Source organism: Manis javanica, chromosome 2 (genome assembly GCF_040802235.1).
Source record: "Manis javanica isolate MJ-LG chromosome 2, MJ_LKY, whole genome shotgun sequence".
NCBI classification, from domain to species: domain Eukaryota; kingdom Metazoa; phylum Chordata; class Mammalia; order Pholidota; family Manidae; genus Manis; species Manis javanica.
The window spans coordinates 43,350,752-43,371,063 of record NC_133157.1 but is presented as its reverse complement, the minus strand read 5'-3'; positions in this window follow the sequence as shown (position 1 = coordinate 43,371,063).

Sequence of the window (20,312 nt, the reverse complement as noted above, 5' to 3'; positions counted from 1 at the left end):
GGAGCCTAATTATTCAAACTTCAAAGAGTTAATTATTGAATTTCCTCATAACGGGAGGCATTGCTTTTCTTAACTTATCTTGTTGACATATTTCCTCCAACTACAAATCAAGAATTTTTCATTTAAATCTCAGCCATGTGAACACTATATTTTTATTATCCCTTTAAAAATGCACTTTATTCCTGCATTATATTACATGGTAAGTCCCAACTCATAGCCATGACTAATCAAGACAGGTGATTATATAATATGAGATTGATCTCAACTTAAGTCTTACTTAAGTGTTCACCAGAGAGGAAATACTTTGGGTCAAATAAAAATTGTATGGAATGGGGATCTGACTTGTGACACTGAAAGGACCAGATGGCTACACCAATCTGCCAGACTGAGCTCTTCAGAAGCAGCAGTTTCTGTTAATATGGCTGTGAAAGGAGCAGCATTGTATAGTGCACTGCTGGCAAACCGCAACATGTATTTTTCTAAGTTACAGAGTCTTGGTATACATAAAACAAAATTAGTTCTGTGCGCTGAGAAAGCTGGGACTTTGGTGGACCCAAAGGTCAGTTCCCCATGAAACTTCCAGATCTATCCAGGGAAGACTGGTTTTAGATAAGGTTCTTTATAAACTAAAAGCCTTGCTCAAGGACGGAAAGCAATGTTGTAGACTTTCAACGACTCTGATGGTATCATTGGTATTTACTTAGTGTCATAGGGGAACTAATTCTCCCATTATACCCTGACTCTCAGGTCCCTCAATGACACTCCCAACTCAAAACCCCCATCAGACCAAAACATAACAAGCTGGTCATGAGATAAGCTTGCTCTAAACATAGGGCATCTTTACGTTTGGGGCATTCCTTCATTTTATGAATGTTTAAACAAGGCAGAAAGAGAGATTGCATGACTGCCCCAATTTCATCCAGTCAGAGGGCATAACCAAGAGTAGAATCCAGCTGACATTTAACTTTGACTGAAAATGAAGTTTATTAACAAACTTGTTTAGATGATCTCACATGAGGCATAGGGAAAGTCAACATTATGAGAAGATAAAGAACATTTATGATTGGAATGTACTCTTCTGAATAAAGGGAGCTACCTAAACTCACATACTCATCAGTGGTACTTCTTTATATCTTGTTATTTTTTATGTTGCTGATATTTGATTTCCTAAAATAGACAAAGCAATTGAGCTAATAAGAGGCCTCTACTTCTAACAAGTCAGTTTTAGGCTTGAGTAGGTTTAATACCACTAATGCCCAAAAGGACCACTGTAAATGAAGCAGGCTGTTTCTGGAATGAAAATATTGAAATATTCTTGCCGCTCTTTCATAAAATACTTTGAGACTTGACAAGCCCCACTGGCCTTTTTTTTTTTTTTTCATGTATTGCATAAATGCAATCATGTATTGCATAAAGGAGCTAACAGCAGAAACACATGATTAAAGTAATGCTATGGTCCAAGGCTTGGCTAGCATATTTTATCCCTATGATGGCCATGTCCGTGCTGCTGGACCACACCCTGAGTTCACATCCTGACTTCTGATCTAGAAGAGTAACATAAAGGGATGTAGAACACATGTCAGTTTTTCCTTTATGTCCACAGGCCCTGTATTAATTTTTTCTTTTAAATGGCATCTGCTCTAAGAACTTTGGTTTAATGAACTCTAAATTTGGTTTAGTGGAATAGGAAGAATGGTAGAATAAGGTATTTTTAAAGCTAGAGAAGTAAACTTAATGTCAATCACTTGAGCTGTGGGATGTCATGTTGAAGAGGCTATGGCACACTTTCTTGAGCTCAACAGAGAGCAATCACTGTGAATTACTATAGCCTGGTAGGACACTAGGATTAGTGTATAAGACTTAGTTCCCCACCTTGACCTAGACCACAGCAAAAGCAGCAACCAGATACCCCAAGTGCTTACGTAGCTTATAACAATCTAGAAACATCTTCTAGACCACTCACACCTTTACTAAATCTTGTTTTCTACTACCTTGGGAATCCCTTATATTATTCCTATAATCATTTGGGAGCCATCTAGACAGTGATAAATTCATTATGCAAGAATTAGAAAGAATTTTTTCTTATCTGGAAGATGCCAAGTATACACATTTTTCTTTTCTAGCATTTTCCTAGCACACTGGTGAGAGGAGAATAGCAAATATTACCTCCCTATTAGTATCACAGTATAAATCTCTAAAACCACTTTTTGCAAAGACTTTTTTATTAAAAGTGTGTATATATACATATATTCTCTAAGATATAAGGCATTCCAAATTTCTATGATTTAGATATGTTTTATAAGGCTTGAGAAAATTAATTAAGAGAACAAGATAAGTGCTTTGACTGTTCCCTACAGCTATTTAAATGGAACATGATATCTGGACTCTCTTTCTAGGGAAATAAATTTCAAACACTTCATTCTTTCATCATTCATTAAAAAAATGTATTGAACTCCTATAGCATGTTTGGTGCTAAGCACTGTACATATAGTTGAATAATCCATAAGTCAATGAGTACAAAATTTGGTTTGGTGGATTAGAAAGCCAAGGAACTCAAAAACAAGAAAATCAATGGTTAGAAAACAAACTTTGTTAAAACAGAGTTGCGCATGGCAGGAGTGAGAGATGGGGAGAGTTAGGAAATTACTCCAAACAAACAGAACAGCTAGACAAAAGCAGAAGGTGTGTATCAGAATATGATGAAAGATGAAGCTGGGACACACAGGCAAGGATTATATCATGCTGGATCTCTGACACGCTAAGGAATTTGGACTTAATCTTGTAAGTGATGATGAGCCTTTGAGAAAGTACATATGAAAGAGGAAACTGTATTTTTTATAATAAGTACTGGGTTTGAGGAATATTGCTGTGGCCTCAGTGCAAGGGAGGTTTGGAAGTAGGTATGAATGGAACCTGAAATTACATCCAGTAAACTATTGCCATAATCCAGATGTGGATCATGGCAGCTGGAATTAAGGCAGCTCAAATATGTAGGAGTTATTGAAATAGGGCCAATTTGGTGGACACTGATGAGACAGATACTACAAAAGACTGAGAATTAAATCTAGTTGGAGAAAAATAGTAGAGGAAAATAAGATGACTGACATTTTGAACATGAGTGACTAGCATAATTACAGTTCATGAAACCAGGCAAGTCCTAAGAAAGTTTAACAGTAGAGGAAACAATGGTGATGGCCAGGCAGATGGTCATATATGTTAGACTAAATGGTTCAGCTTAGGTAATAGAGAATTTTGCATCTTTTCAGGGTAGTTTAAATGTTCATGAAAATATTTCCCTTTTCCCCAGGCTATAATGTCATATTTCTACTCTCCCCAAAAATATGAAACAAGATTTTTAAAATCTCTACTTCCAAACTATTAGACATTTTCAAAATTGTTGATTTACTTTCTGTATATTTTTATAATACAAACTATTGTTTTTAAAAGTTGGACAGGAGTTTCAGAGAATATACTTTAACAGGTAGATGAACATGTTATGCCATTATATAGAAATAGATATATTTAAAAATCGAATACTTTTACCTGTAGTAAGTTTTTATTCCTGTAATCTAACCATTTTTTTAAGCTATACCTGCTAAGCACAGATTTTGGAATTGGATGTGAATTAAATATTGGGCACCGACTATGTGCTGGTCCTTTTCACTTCTTCCACTACTCCTATGTGGTAAAAATAAATAAATAAATAAGTAACTTTTCCTAGGTCATAGGCTAGCAAATAGCAGAAACAGTAAGCAAATCCAGTTTGGCCTGACTCTCCAAGTTATAAAGACAGACTCCATAATGTTAGTGAACTCAGGATGTATTTTTGGTTCCACTACACATAGGATCTGTATGAAGTGTAATGGCCTTTTCTTCTCTGAATTCCAGTATGCTCATCTGTAAAAGAACAATCTGCTTTCATACCCAAAAGATCACTTATGGTGTCAGAATGATAACATCTGTGAAAAACCTTTATTAAGTGCTTTTTATAAACACCCAATATAGAAAATATGTTGCATATATACAGTAGTAGCAAAAAAACAAACCTCATTTTATCTTTTGGTAGTAATCAATAAAATACGAAGAACCTGCCTTTCTGAAAAACATGTCCAAAAGCAATACCTTAACCAAAGTGTGCCTTATTCTATGCCAATATAAGATCACACTCTGGTGACTAGTCTAGGATTAAGAATGAGGACATCACTATAACACAGGAAGGTAATGCGAGCCACAAATGCAAGCCATATATGTCATTTTAGAATTTCTAGTACCCACATTAAAAAAAGGAAAAAGAAATGGCTGAAATTTAATAACAAATTATTTCAAAATAATAGTTTTAAACTATGAGTTCATGTGATAAATAAATGCTTTTATGTAATCAATATAAAAGTTATTGATATTTTTTGCAGTATTTTTTCCCTTCTGTTTTCAAAATCATGTATATTTGATACTTTAAGCACATCTCAGTTCAGACTAGCCATGTTTTGACTCCTCAGTAGCCATGTTGTTCAGTGGCTGCCACATGGACAGTGCAGCTCCATAATGTTGACAATGGCCTATGAAACATTCTATCACAAGAACTCTGCTCAAAAAGAAAGTTCTGTGCTGAAAAAAAAAAAGGCCATTGAGGTATCTTTTATGGGCTTTGCACAAGAAAAAAAAATAGAATGAGACATAGGCAGAAAGGTTAATGAGACAGGCAGGAGTCAAGAGACACACAGGAAAAAGTTGAGGAATCAAAATTATAAATAAGCAGAAGCCATCAAGTAGACAGGCAAATACAGAGAAGCAGTCAGCTGAAATAACAGTAGCACCAAATATAGACGGAATCTAGACAAAGAAAGTTGATTCATAAATATAGCTGACTACTCAAAATGTCAATTGGCATTTTGTAAAAAATGTAAAAACAGTAAAGCTGCAATATAATTTGAAATGTCTTTTCAGTTATCCATGAGGCCGAAAATGTAGCTTATGAATAAGTTTTCTATCTTCCTTCATCACCATGTTAGCTTTCAATAAAATTCTATCACCTTATATGTGCATTATATCAACCAGAAAGCAACTTTATTTGGTCTTCTACTATCCCTTTAAATTTTATGTATAGAGTATTCTCTCTCTGGCCCTGAAAACAACATCTAGCTCTCTGATTTCCTAGTTCATTCTAACATGATAAAAAGTTCTAAGGTCATTTTAGATTGCAGAAGTTACTCACACTTTGTAGTTGAAATACTCAGTCTCACATAATAATCAAAAATCCAAATTGCTTTTTCCTCCTATAGGTAGGAAGCCTGCAACCAGGAAAATTGTCTTATTGTCTAAAACTCCAACCATTTCAATCCTTTTTTATGTCCAGAGTAGAAGCAAGGAAGAGAGATGGAAAGAAGGCCATGATATCTTTAATGGATATCTGTAATTCTCAAGCACCTCTGAGATATCCAAGTATTTAAAGTTTATTTATCACCTTTGTGGATCCTTCAGAGACACCCATGGCCCCACCAGAATCTCCCCCTAAGCGAAGTGGGTCCCTTGACAAGGGTAAATACAACTGGTCACATTTGAAATCATGGTAGCCCTTTGACATCCTATTTCCCTTTAGCTTCTTTCTGCCGAGGTCTGTTCAACACACTGTAATAACTGGGATTAACCAAAATTAACTAAATATATCAATCTATATTATAAATGGCTTTACTAATCGAACTAGAACATTTAAAAATCTATTGATTGAGGAGGCAGAGCCAACATGGTGGCGTGAGCAGGACAGCGGGAATCTCCTCCCAAAAACATATATATTTTTGAAAATATAACAAATACAACTAATACTAAAAGAGAGACCAGAAGACAAAGGACAACAGCCAGACTACATCTACACGTGCGAGAGCCCAGCACCTGGTGAAAGGGGTAAGATACAAGCCCCGGCCTGGCGGGACCCAAGTGCCCCTCACCCCAACTCCCGGCGGGAGGAGAGGTGTCGGAGCGGGGAGGGAGAGGGAGCCCAGGACTGCTAAGCACCCAGCCCCAGCCACCCACACCAGAGCGCAGACACAGTGCATGCGTGGAGGGCTGGAAACTAGGGAAACAGGGTAGCAAGACCTCTGAGTGTGTTCCGAAGCTGACGCCCCTGTGACAAAGAAAAGCAAATGCTTTTTGAAACTCTTAAAGGGACAGGGAGGTAACAGCTGGATGGAAACAACACAGGTCACAGCCCAGTGGCTGGAAATTACAGGGAAAACTGGGCACACTAACCCCCTGGGCAACAGTTCTGAGACCCCTCACGGGGGTAAACAGCCAAAGAGCTCCCCCGTACATTACCCCTCCGGGTGCTGCGAAAGCAGACAAGCAGCCTAAGGCAGGCACCGCCATCAGAAAGGGAGCTTCCTCCATACCGGCCAGGCAAGACACAAAGATCCAGTCTACACACAATTACCCAACACAAGCCACTAGGGGTCTCAGTTGTCCCAGCAGAGAAAGGCCAGTAGCAAGTGGAAAGTTTGGCCCCCCCCAGTTGACAGTCAATACCACCTATCAACACGAAAAGGCAAAAAAATATGACCCAAACAAGACTAACCCAGAAAGGTTCGGCATCTGCTATATCTTCCTAGATTTAACCAATCTTCTTGAAAAAGAATTCAAAACAAAAGTCATAACCATGCTGATGGACTTGCAGAGAAATATGTAAGAACTAAGGAAGGAGAATACAGAAATAAAACAAGCTCTGGAAGGACTTCAAACAGAATGGACGAGATGCAAGAGACCATTAATGGACTAGAAAACAGAGAACAGGAACACAGAGAAGCTGATGCAGAGAGAGAGAAAAGGATCTCCAGGAATGAAAGAATTCTAAGAGAGCTGAGTGACCAATGAAATGGAACAATATCCGCATTATAGGGGTACCAGAAGAAGAAGAGAGAGAAAAAGGGATAGAAAGTGTCTTTGAAGAAATAATTGCTGAAAACTTCACCAAACTTGGGGAAGAAATGACCTCTCAGACCACAGAGGTACATAGAACTCCCATGACAAGGGAACCAAGGAGGGCAACACCAAGACACATAATAATTAAAATGGCAGAGATCAAAGACAAGGACAAAGTATTAAAGGGAGCCAGAGAGAAAAAAACGTTACCTACAAAGGAAAACCAATCAGGCTATCATCAGACTTCTCAACAGAAACCCTACAGGCCAGAAGAGAATGGCATGATATACTTAATGCAATGAAACAGAAGGGCCTCGAACCAAGACTACTATATCCAGCACGATTATCATTTAAATATGAAGGAGGGATTAAACAATTCCCAGACAAGCAAAAGTTAAGGAAATTTGCCTCCCACAAACCACCTCTACAGGGCATCCTACAGAGAATGCTCTAGATGGGAGCACTCCTAAAAAAAGCACAGAACAAAACACCCAACATATGAAGAAGGGAGGAGGAGGAATAAGAAGGGAAAGAAATAAAGAATAATCGACCATGTTTATAATAGCTCAACAAGCAAGTTAAGTTAGACAGTAAGATAGTAAAGAAACTAACCCTGAACCTTTGGTAACCAAAAACTTAAAGCCTGCAATGGCAATAAGTACATACCTTTCAATAATCACCCTAAATGTAAATGGACTGAATGCACCAATCAAAAGACACAGAGTAATAGAATGGACAAAAAAGCAAGATGCACCTATATGCTGCTTACAAGAGACTCACCTCAAACCCAAAGACATGCACAGACTTAAAGTCACGGGATGGAAAAAGATATTTCATGCAGACAACAGAGAGAAGAAAGCAGGTGTTACAATTCTGGTATCAGAAAAAACAAACTTCAAAACACAGAGAGTAACAAAAGATAAAGAAGGACATTACATAATGATAAAGGGCTCAGTCTGACAGGAGGATATAACCATTATAAATATATATGCACCCAAGATAGGAGCACCAACATATGTGAAATAAATACTAACAGAACTAAAGGAGGAAATAGAATGCAATGCATCCATTCTGGGAGACTTCAACACACCACTCACTCCAAAGGACAGATCCACCAGACAGAAAATAAGTAAGGACACAGAGGCACTGAACAACACACTAGAACAGATGGGCCTAATAGACATCTACAGAACTCTACATCCAAAAGAAACAGGATACAAATTCTTCTCAAGTGCACATGGAACATTCTCCAGAATAGACCACATACTAGGCCACAAAAAGAGCCTCAGAAAATTGCAAAAGATTGAAATCCTACAAACCAACTTTTCAGACCACAAAGGCATAAAACTAGAAATAAACTGTACAAAGAAAGCAAAAGGCTCACAAACACATGGAGGCTTAACAACATGCTCCTAAATAATCAATGGATCAATGACCAAATCAAAATGGAGATCCAGCAATATATGGAAACAAATGATAGCAACAACACAAAGCTCCAACTACCGTGGGACACAGCAAAAGCAGTCTTAAGAGGAAAGTATATAGCAATCCAGGCATATTTAAAAAAGGAAGAAAAATCCCAAATGAATGGTCTAATGTCACAACTATTAAAATTGGTATAAGAAGAACAAATGATGCCTAATGTCAGCAGAAGGAGGGGCATAATAAAGATCAGAGAAGAAATAAATAAAATTGAGAAGAATAAAACAATAGCAAAAATCAATGAAACCAAGAGCTAGTTCCTCGAAAAAAACAAAATAGATAAGCCTCTAGCGAGACTTATTAAGAGGAAAAGAGTATCAACACACATCAACAGAATCAGAAACGAGAAAGGAAATATCACGACAGACCCCACAGAAATACAAAGAATTATTAGAGAGTACTATGAAAACCTATATGCTAACAAGCAGAGAAATCTAGGAGAAATGGACAACTTCCTAGAAAAATACAACCTTCCAAGACTGACCCAGAAAGAAACAGAAAATCTAAACAGACCAATTACCAGCAACGAAATAGAAGCGGTAATCAAAAAACTACCAAAGAACAAAACCCCCGGGCCAGATGGATTCACCTCGGAATTTTATCAGACATACAGGGAAGACATAATACCCATTCTGCTTAAAGTTTTCCAAAAAATAGAAGAGGAGGGGATACTCCCAAACTCATTCTATGAAGCCAACATCATGCTAATACCAAAACCAGGCAAAGACCCCACCAAAAAGAAAACTACAGACCAATATCCCTGATGAATGTAGATACAAAAATACTCAACAAATATTAGCAAACCGAATTCAAAAATACATCAAAAGGATCATACACCATAACGAAGTGGGATTCATCCCAGGGATGCAAGGATGGTACAACATTAGAAAGTCCATCAACATCATCCACCACATCAACAAAAAGATAGACAAAAACCACATGATCATCTCCATAGATGCTGAAAAAGCATTTGACAAAGTTCAACATCCATTCATGATAAAAACTCTCAGCAAAATGGGAATAGAGGGCAAGTACCTCAACATAATAAAGGCTATTTATGATAAACCCACAGCCAACATCATACTGAACAGTGAGAAGCCGAAAGCTTTTCCTCTGAGATCGGGAACAAGACAGGGATGCTCACTCTCCCCACTGTTCTTCAACATAGTACTGGAGGTCTTAGCCACGGCAATCAGACAAAACAAAAAAATACAAGGAATCCAGATTGTTAAAGAAGAAGTTAAGCTGTTACTATTTGCAGATGACATGATGCTGTACATAAAAAACCCTAAAGACTCTACCCCAAAACTACTAGAACTGATATCAGAATACAGCAAAGTTGCAGGATACAAAATCAACACACAGAAATCTGTGGTTTTCCTATACACTAACAATGAACCAACAGAAAGAGAAATCAGGAAAACAACTCCATTCACAATTGCATCAAAAAGAATAAAATACCTAGGAATAAACCTAACCAAAGAAGTGTAAGACTTATACTCTGAAAACTACAATTCACTCTTAAGAGAAATTAAATGGGACACTAATAAATGGAAACTCATGCCATGCTTGTGGATAGGAAGAATTAATATCACCAAAATGGCCATCCTGCCCAAAGCAATATATAGACTTGATGCAATCCCTATGAAACTACCAGCAACATTCTTAAATGAACTGGAACAAATAATTCAAAAATTCATATGGAAACACCAAAGACCCCGAATACCCAAAGCAATCCTGAGAAAGAAGAAGAAAGTATGGGGGATCTCACTCCCCAACTTCAAGCTCTACTATAAAGCCATAGTAATCAAGACAATTTGCTACTGGCACAAGAACATAGCCACAGACCAATGGAACAGACTAGAGAATCCAGACATTAACCCAGACATATATGGTCAATTAGTATTTGATAAAGGAGCCATGGACATACGATGGTGAAATGACAGTCTCTTCAACAGATGGTGCTGGCAAAACTGGACAGCTACATGTAGGAGAATGACACTGGACCATTGTCTAACCCCATATACAAAAGTAAACTCAAAATGGATCGAAGACCTGAATGTAAGTCATGAAAACACTAAACTCTTGGAAAAAAACATAGGCAAAAACCTCTTAGACATAAACATGAGTGACCTCTTCTTGAACATATCTCCCCGGACAAGGAAAACAACAGCAAAAATGAACAAGTGGGACTATATTAAGCTGAAAAGCTACTGTACAGCAAAAGACACCATCAATAGAACAAAAAGGAACCCTACAGTATGGGAGAATATATTTGAAAATGACACATCCAATAAAGGCTTGACGCGCAGAATATATAAAGAGCTCACATGCCTCAACAAACAAAAGACAAATAATCCAATTAAAAAATGGGCAGAGGAACTGAACAGACAGTTCTCCAAAAAAGAAATACAGATGGCCAACAGACACATGAAAAGATGCTCCACATCTCTAATTATCAGAGAAATGCAAATTAAAACTACAATGAAGTATCACCTCACACCAGTAAGGATGGCTGCCATCCAAAAGACAAACAACAACAAATGTTGGCGAGGATGTGGAGAAAGAGGAACCCTCCTACACTGCTGGTGGGAATGTAAACTAATTCAACCATTGTGGAAAGCAGTATGGAGGTTCATCAAAATGCTCAAAACAGACTTACCATTTGACCCAGTAATTCCACTCCTAGGAATTTACCCTAAGAATGCAGCAATCAAGTTTGAAAAAGACAGATGCACCCCTATGTTTATCACAGCACTATTTACAATAGCCAAGAATTGGAAGCAACCTAAATGTCCATCGGTAGATGAATGGATAAAGAAGATGTGGTACATATACACAATGGAATACTACTCAGCCATAAGAAGAGGGCAAATCCTACCATTTGCAGCAACATGCATGGAGCTGGAGGGTATTATGCTCAGTGAAACAAGTCAAGCGAAGAAAGAGAAATACCAAATGATTTCACTCATCTGTGGAGTATAAGAACAAAGGAAAAACTGAAGGAACAAAACAGCGGCAGACTGATAGAACCCAAGAATGGACTAACAGGTACCAAAGGGAAAGGGACTGGGGAGGATGGGTGGGTAGGGAGGGATAAGAGGGGGGAAGAAGAAAGGGGGTATTAAGAATTAGCATGCATGGTGGGTGGGAGAAAGGTGAGGGCTGTACAACACAGAGAAGACAAGTAGTGATTCCAGAATATTTTGCTATGCTGATGGACAGTAACTGTAAAGGGTTTTATAGGGGGGACCTGGTATAGGGGAGAGCCTAGTAAACATAATATTCATCATGTAAGTGTATTTTAATGATAAGAAAAAAAAAAGAAAGCAAGAAAGGAAGAAAAGGGGGATTACTCCTTGATAGGATAAAACTAAGTGTAAATCAACGATTAATGCATTCTTTAAATATCCTTAATTTTGATCACTTAAAGGGTGTCAGATGATCAGCTATGGAGGTACATTTTTCTGATAATATTCCTTTCTCTTAAGGAAAAAAAAAAAAAAGAAGTTCCTGTGTGGTTACCTCCAATGAGTCCTACACAATGGTATAAAGGGCATATCAAAGTGTAGGCAAAGGGTCTGTTTGTGTTTATACAGAGTATCAAAGCCTAATTTGGCTACCCAGAAAAGGAACTAAGATACAATATGAAGAAGAACTTCCAACATCAGCACTCTCTGGAAGACCCATACCAGAAGATGATCATCAAAAAACCTCAACAAAGATCCAGGCACTGCTACAGCTGTAGCTGCATTCATCCCACTGGTTCCTGGACTTGTCATGGGAATGAAGAAGGAGATATCTAAGCTGGCCTGTGCATACAGTAAAACAACAAATGTGACTGGATGTATACTGTTGGAACTCAACCAAGAATTAGGAGAAGTGCAAGTTGTAGTGCTCCAAAATCTTACGACCAAAGACTATCTATGGTTAAAAGAACATATGGGATGTGAACAGTCCCCAGGAATAGGTCGTTTTAATTTGTCTTATTTCTCTCAGACTGTTCAAGTTCAGTTGGACAATATCCACCATGTCATAGATAAGTTTTCACAAATGCTTAAGGTGCCTAACTGGTTTTCTTGGTTTCACTGGAGATGGCTGGTAATTATAGGTCTGCTTTGGTTATGTAACTGTACTCCTATTATGTTAATGTGTGTGCACAATTTAATTAGTAGTTTCAAACCTATACATGCTTAAGTTACTCTACAAGAAGATATGTCAAGGAAATAAACAAACTTCCCATGTTTTCTTCCACCTGCTACTTCTATAGCTTTTCTTCTTCCTTCCTAATTACAACCCTTAAATAGAATTCATGTCTCATATCGAATTTACCGAGTATCATAATTCCTCCAAGTGGTAAAGATACCTCAAGACAAATACTGGGCATAGAAGCCACAGGGCATAAATATGCAAAGAAGTAAAAAGCTAACCTTTTCAAACAATATGGCTTCTCTCTCACTTACCAATTTTACATTTCCCTGTATGACCCCGGAAGATGACTGGTTAGCCAGAGACGGGTAAGATTCCTCAAGGGAGGAACAACCTAAGACAGGCACAGTCATAGGGGGGCCATCAGGTGAGAAACTGGGGATCAACAGAGGTGAAGCTTAGAACCTCACCCCCCCTGTTCTGAGAAAAATCTTCTGCATCCGTGGATGTTTTATTGTCCTTGTCTAGCTTGGATTAACACATAGTCTACAGGCACACACCTGATCATCTACATTTGCTCTTTTACAACATTAAACTATGTTTTCTACCTTTATCTTGCATCTACCTACCACTTCAGCATTTTATTAAAAATAATAATAATAAAGAGAGAAAAGTGGTATACACATATAAATCAAGTATAAAAATCAAACAAATATTCATATTTGAACTGATTGTTTATAGTTCATAATGCACGATCAAAACTGAAAATTTCTGTGATGACTGCCCTTGTACTGTTCACCATGTAACTTATTCACTATGTAAGAATTTGTTCTCCATGTAAGAACTTGTTGGTTATGCTTCAGAAGATTGGAGACTGACAAAAATTAGGCTTGGGGTGGATTAATGATTGTTGATTGAGCATTGACTCCCCTATACAGAATTTTATTGTTGTTAACAATCATTTCATCAATATATATGAGAGATGCCCTCTCAAAAAAAAAAAAAAAAGTACACACTTCCAATTGTAAAATAAATAAGTAACCGGGATGTAATGTATAACATAAGGAATATAGTCAAAATATTGTAACAACTTTGTATGGTGATAGCTGGTAGCTAGAATTATCATGTATATAAATGTTGAGTCATTGTGTTGTACACCTGAAACTAATGTAATACTGTATGTCAACTACCCTTCAATAAAAAATAATTATCTAGAAAAAAAAATCTATTGATTGAAGGTTGGATGGGTATTACCAAGGTTTGCATTTACTCATACACCTTATTTCCCTATGAATGACTAGCCTCTTCTAATTCACTGTATTATTACACACATTAATACAGTAAATCCACATATTAAGGTTCTCAGGAGAAACAAAATCAGTAATAATATATATATATAAATTGGTTCACCCGTTCTGGAGGCTGAGAAGTTCCATGATCTGCTATCTGCAAGATGCAGACCTAGGAAAACCAGTGGTGTGTTTCAGTCTTGAGTTAGAAGGTCTGACAACCAGGGGAACCAATGGAATATTCTCAAAGAGCTGGAAGTAAAATGAGGTGTCTCAGCAGTAAGGCAGGAAAATAGGGCAAATTCTTCGGTCCTCTGCCTTTTGTTCTATTCAGACCCTCAGTGAATTAGATGATACCCACCTCCTTTGGGGAAGGCAATCTACTTTACTTAGTACAGCACTTCAAATGGTAATCTCTTCCAGAACTTCTCTATAGACACACCCAGAAATACTCCTCAAGCTGGGCACCCTGTGACCAGTCAAATTGACACATAAAATTAACCATCACTATCAGAGCACCACCTGAACTTCTTTATCTATTGTTGCTGCAACTTGGATGTCAGTTCTCTGTTCCATTATGTGCTGATTTTTAAAGATTAACTCTCAAAGTATTATTGATTTTTTTTTTATATATCCTAGTTTCTGAAGATATATTATATGTACTGAAAACACTAAGCTTTAGCTTTGGGATATTTTAAGCAAATATCATGACAATATGCTTTTGTTTTTCAGTACTTTGGGTTTTGCATATTAAGAACCTGAGGCTCAGAGACACAATTTTTTAAATGTTTTAATAAGCAAATCATGAATATTTAAACTCATACTGAGAAGAGGTGGTTATTATGTTCCTTCTTTCTTGAGTTTACCCTAAAATATGCTAGCTATACTTTCAAACTCTGACTTACTGCTTACATTGGATTGAATGGCCACTTCATTTCTATTTGGGCTATCACCTAGAAAACAAGTATGTAAGTAAATATTGCTGCTTGCATTAAAAGAAAGAATTTTTAAAAAGAAATGAAATTTCAAACTATGAAAGTTGCAAAGCAAAGTTCGCAATTTAACTCATAAATGTTAGCACTGTGAATATATATTTCTGTGGTTTGGAAGAAATTTTTCTAAGCAGATATAAATAATTGAGTTCTGTCTCTGTAATCACTAATTGTCACATCTCTGAAAAGGCTAGAACCATTTTAGAAATGCACACTGAGCTTCAAAGGCATCAGCTCTGAACAGGCCTATGTGCCTGATAGGAAACTAAGTGGATCATACTTCAATCTGAAGAATCCAATTGCACCTTACAGAGGACACAGAGTACATATGTGCTTGCAAATTTGAGTGCAGAAATCAAGATAATTGATCTGATAATTCAGATAAAATATATTCCTGTCAGATGAAGCCAGATAATTTAGGCATGAATAACATTTTAGTATTGAATTTTTGGAATAATTGAATGTCATAAGCTTTCATTTAAATTTTACAGAGAGATACTGGAAAAGAACCCTTACTAATATGAAGTGACTTACTCTTTGAATTAAAGCTGAATTGAAATTTAAAGGTAGTGTTTAGTCTAATAAATGTATTATTATTGTAAAATGCCACTCATGATTTAAATTAACAGCAAATGGGAATTAATAAAAATTCATAGCTAACATTTATTGAGGAATTACTACTTCCATGCCAACCACTGTGCTAAATAAAAGCTTTATGTGGATTACTGTATATAAATAAATCACCATAATGGAGGTGTTACAATGTGACTCCATCATGCCTCAGAAATGTCTGGACGGAAGGCAGCTTTGAGTTTGGTATGCATCATTCCATGATGGCCCCATGATGGAGCCCACATGTGATGTTTTGGTGAACTGGAGCCTTGGAATCATTCTGAAATTAAGAAATTATTATTTTCTTTGGTACATAGATGAAAGAACATAATAGTATTCAAAATTATTATATTAAAAAGACTAAAAGTACTATTATTGAGTTTTTCTTCCCCTATCTGTAGACCAGAAAGTTTTGTTTGCATCACAGACACATTCCACAATGATCTCTATTAAGTACTTTCCCTCTTTTGAGTCTTACAAGGGCTTTTTTTTCCTTGCCCTGTGTTTTTTTATTAATTAAAGTATCTTTGATAATACAATCTTATGTTGGTTTTAAATGTACTACACAGTGGTTCAACACTGTATTATTAAATCCTTACTCCCTCTAATGCAGTTACTATCTATCAGCATAGAAAGATGTTACAGAATCACTGACCATATTCTCCATGTTGTACCACTGTCCCCATGTCCAACTTATACTGTGAATGTAAATTATTCTTATAAGCATTTTTAATTGGGGATTTTAAATCTTTTACTTGTTGCATTGGCGATTTTCTGAACACAGTAAATAAAACAGTATGTGGGTCTCACAGCCTTTGAAGTTACTGTCATTTCTCCCATTCTCATACAGAATAAACAAATTAGAGTATTGGTACCTTTAAATTAACAAAAGATTAAATAAAATTTTATGATCTCCTTTGCCGATATCCTGATTGGCACCACATTTTGAGTAATACATCATTAGAGATATCATCCTCAAATGCATGATTGTAATATTCTGATTGTTACTTAGAGGCATCTCCTTAAGTAGATGGTTAGACCTGAGAACCTTTGAAAAAGGCAAGTGAATTTCCTCTTTTCAGGGTTGCTGAGAAAGATCTACAAAAAGCCCTGGGAACTGAGACAAAGTTAATGGCTTTAGGGGACATTTTCTCATTAATTTAGTAACCCTGAGGCATCAAATGCAAGTCCCTGACTTGTCAAATTATATCATTATCATCTTGCAAAACATTTCAATGAATTCAGTTCAATTTAAAGAGCCAAAATGTACCTCTGAGTGTAAAGTGGTTTGAAGGTTAAATTCATCATATATATAAATTGAATTCAAATTTGGCCATTTCCTCTACCACTTTTCCACCACTAATTTAAAGACCTTCAAATTATTTTACCCTGTTTAAGTAAAAAGGGTTGTTGCATAATATGCAAATAAAGATTTGAGAAGTTACAAACTGAACTTAGTCAATATGAAAAAGTTATCTGATAGTTTTATATTACCTTCTTTTTCTTTGAATAAAATCATTGTTCGGCAATAGAGTTTATGTTTTTATTTGAATTACCACCTTTGCCCATATAGACAAAGAAAGGAAGATATTTTATCCATTTTTTTTCCAAGATATTTCTACCTCAACATGGGCATCCATGCCAAGGAAAGCAGAATTTGGACCCGAGGGTGTTTATTCCAATCTAAGGCTGTCTCTGGCCACAAAACAGCAAATCATAAAGCATATCTTTATTATCAAATTCAAATTGTTGCAGAAAGAGGAAGTAGAATTATTAATCATTTAAAAACACTCTTGCACAAATATATATATATATACATATATATATGAAACCAGCCTATTTAAAAAAACAGGCTCCTCGGAGGAGAATCATTTGAAATATGCATTCTAATTGTTCAAATGTGGAAGTAATGACCTTTAATCTCAAAGCAATATAAAAGTCAGTCAACTCAATTCTCTTGCTTTGCTCTTATTAAGCCTTTAAAACACTTCTCAAAAATAAGTTGATATACTCCTTTTAACAACTCTGTGAGCCTTTGTTATTCACTTTCTACTAGTGAGGCAAGGTTAAGACCAAATAGTTAAATGGCAAAATAGGACAGGGCAAGCTAAGGATAGAGCCAAATCTCTAATTTGTTTTCTGGTCCTCCTTCCAAGAGAGCTTGAAATCATATTTTTCTTTGCCATAAAGATATCTGACTAATATTCAGACTGTGCAGTCTTAAGATAGGGTATGAAAGAGATAAAAATAATAAATGGATAATCGTCAGCCTGAAGTGACTTTTATTTTGTTTTAAAGACTTCAGTGAGACTACAAACCATGCCAAAGACAATGCTTCTGTACAGTCAGTAGGACTGGGAGGCAATTTGATTTTCAGATTAAATCGGTTAGGATTGTTCAGTCTTGGCAGACAATACAAAGATTTTCAATGTAATACATACAAACCACCCAACTTTTACTGCTCCTTTTCTTAGTATCTTTACCACCAATTAGGCAATGATGAATAAATGCCATTGAAAGAAACAGTTGGTGCAACTAAGAAAAATGAAGAGGAAGAGAAAAGAAAAAAGGTAAAGAAAGGAAGAAAGAATTGAAGGAGGTTGAGCACAAAGGCACAAATATGAAGAGAGAGGAGTCTTAGTGCACCTTTTGGCATTGTTCTACCAGGTGCCGTGTATTCTGTAATTCATAAATCTTCCCTGGCCTTAAATACATCCTTTTGGTTTAATTTTGACATTACACAACTCAAACTCCATTAAGAGATGCAATAGGTGAGAAAACTACATGTGTAGAGTTTCTTTAAAGGAAGAGTGGGAAGAAAGGAAAGAAAGAAATAGGAGGAAGGAAGGAAGGAAGGAAGGGATTAGAAAGTTAGTATGTTAGAATAATTGCTACCATTTATTGAGGGTCTACTATTCGCTACACATTCTAATAGGCATTTTCTACATGTTATTTCTAATTCTCAAAAAGCCTCATATTATCCTGTAAGATATTCTCCCTTTCTTCCCTTCTCTCCCTTTGTTGAGGCACAAGAGATCAGAAAGATCAAGTGACATCTAATTTTCACATAGCTTGAAAAGTGGTAGAGCTGAGATTTGCTTGTCTCTTTGTGATTCTCTTTCTATACCACTTAATACTCAGCTTGTATTTAGGTCAACAGTCATGGTATTAGAGGAGTGAAGAATGGACTGTACTAATAATCTATTCTAATCACAACTAAGACAGGTTGTCATATTTTTACTTTTAAAAGTCCAGAATGGTTTTGACATGAAGACTTTATACCAAGATACTAGTTCAAATGGTGATATAGCAATACCAGTACAATATTAGGGGTACATGGTTCATGGATGCATATTGCAAATAAGCACCCTGTATATGAGATTTCATTCATAACTTCAAGTCAATAAATCTCTCTACTTGTCCAAAGAACACAGTGTTGATGAACAGCTGTCATTACCCTCATTGACAATAGTTACAGGCGACCTTACAGAATGCCTGACACAGTTCAGTCTATCAAAATGCCCAGCACACTGTAGGTCCCAAGTAAAATGCATGCTGAATGAAAGAATTAATGACTACAGTTCAGAAAGAACTATTAAATGTGATTTTCTGACTACATCTACAACCTGGCCAAACACATGCTTCAAAGATCAAAATGTCCTTCTTAATACATTTGCCAAAATTGCATTAACAAGAGATCTAGAATAAACCATACTAGGAATAATAATTTTTCTGAACACAGTAAAAACACAAAACAAAACATAAATACTTCAAACTCCTTTTTTTTCCATTTTTTTTTAAATTTTGGTATCTTTAATCTACAATTACAGATAGAACATTACGTTTACTAGGTTCCCCCCTTCACCAAGTCCCCCCCACATACCCCTTCACAGTCACTGTCCATCTGTTTAGTAAGATGCTGTAAAATCACTACTTGTCTTCTCTGTGTTGCACAGCCCTCCCCTTGCCCCCCATGCACTATACATGCTAATTGTAATGCCCTTTTTCTTTTTCCTGGTCCTTATCCCTCCCTTCCCACCAATAGTCCCCAGTCCCTTTCCCTTTGGTAACTATTAGTCCATTCTTGGGTTCTGTGATTCTGCTGCTGTTTTGTTCCTTCAGTTTTCCTTTGTTCTTATACTCCACATATGAGGGAAATCATTTGGTACTTGTCCTTCTCCGCTTGGCTTATTTCACTGAGCATAATACCCTCTAGCTCCATCCATGTTGTTGCGAATGGTAGGATTTGTTTTTTTCTTATGGCTGCATAATATTCCATTGTGTATATGTACCACCTCTTCTTTATCCATTCATCTACTGATGGACATTTAGGTTGCTTCCACATCTTGGCTATTGTAAACAGTGCAGCGATAAACATAGGGGTGCATCTGTCTTTTTCAAACTGGAGAGCTGCATTCTTAGGGTAAATTCCTAGAAGTGGAATTCCTGGGTCAAATGGTATTTCTATTTTGAGCTTTCTGAGGAACCTCCATACGGCTTTCCACAATGGTTGAACTAGTTTACATTCCCACCAGCAGTGTAGGAGGGTTCCCCTTTCTCCACAACCTTGCCAATATTTGTTGTTGTTTGTCTTTTCAATGATGGCAATCCTTACTGGTGTGAGGTGATATCTCATTGTGGTTTTAATTTGCATTTCTCTGATGATTAGCTATGTGGAGCATCTTTTCATGTGTCTATTGGCCATCTGGATTTCTTCTTTAGAGAACTGTCTATTCAGCTCCTCTGCCCATTTTTTAATTGGATTGCTTTCTGTTTGTTGAGGTGTGTGAGCTCTTTATATATTTTGGATGTCAATCCTTTATCGGATCTGTCATTTATGAATATATTCTCCCATACTGTAGGGTACCTTTTTGTTCTA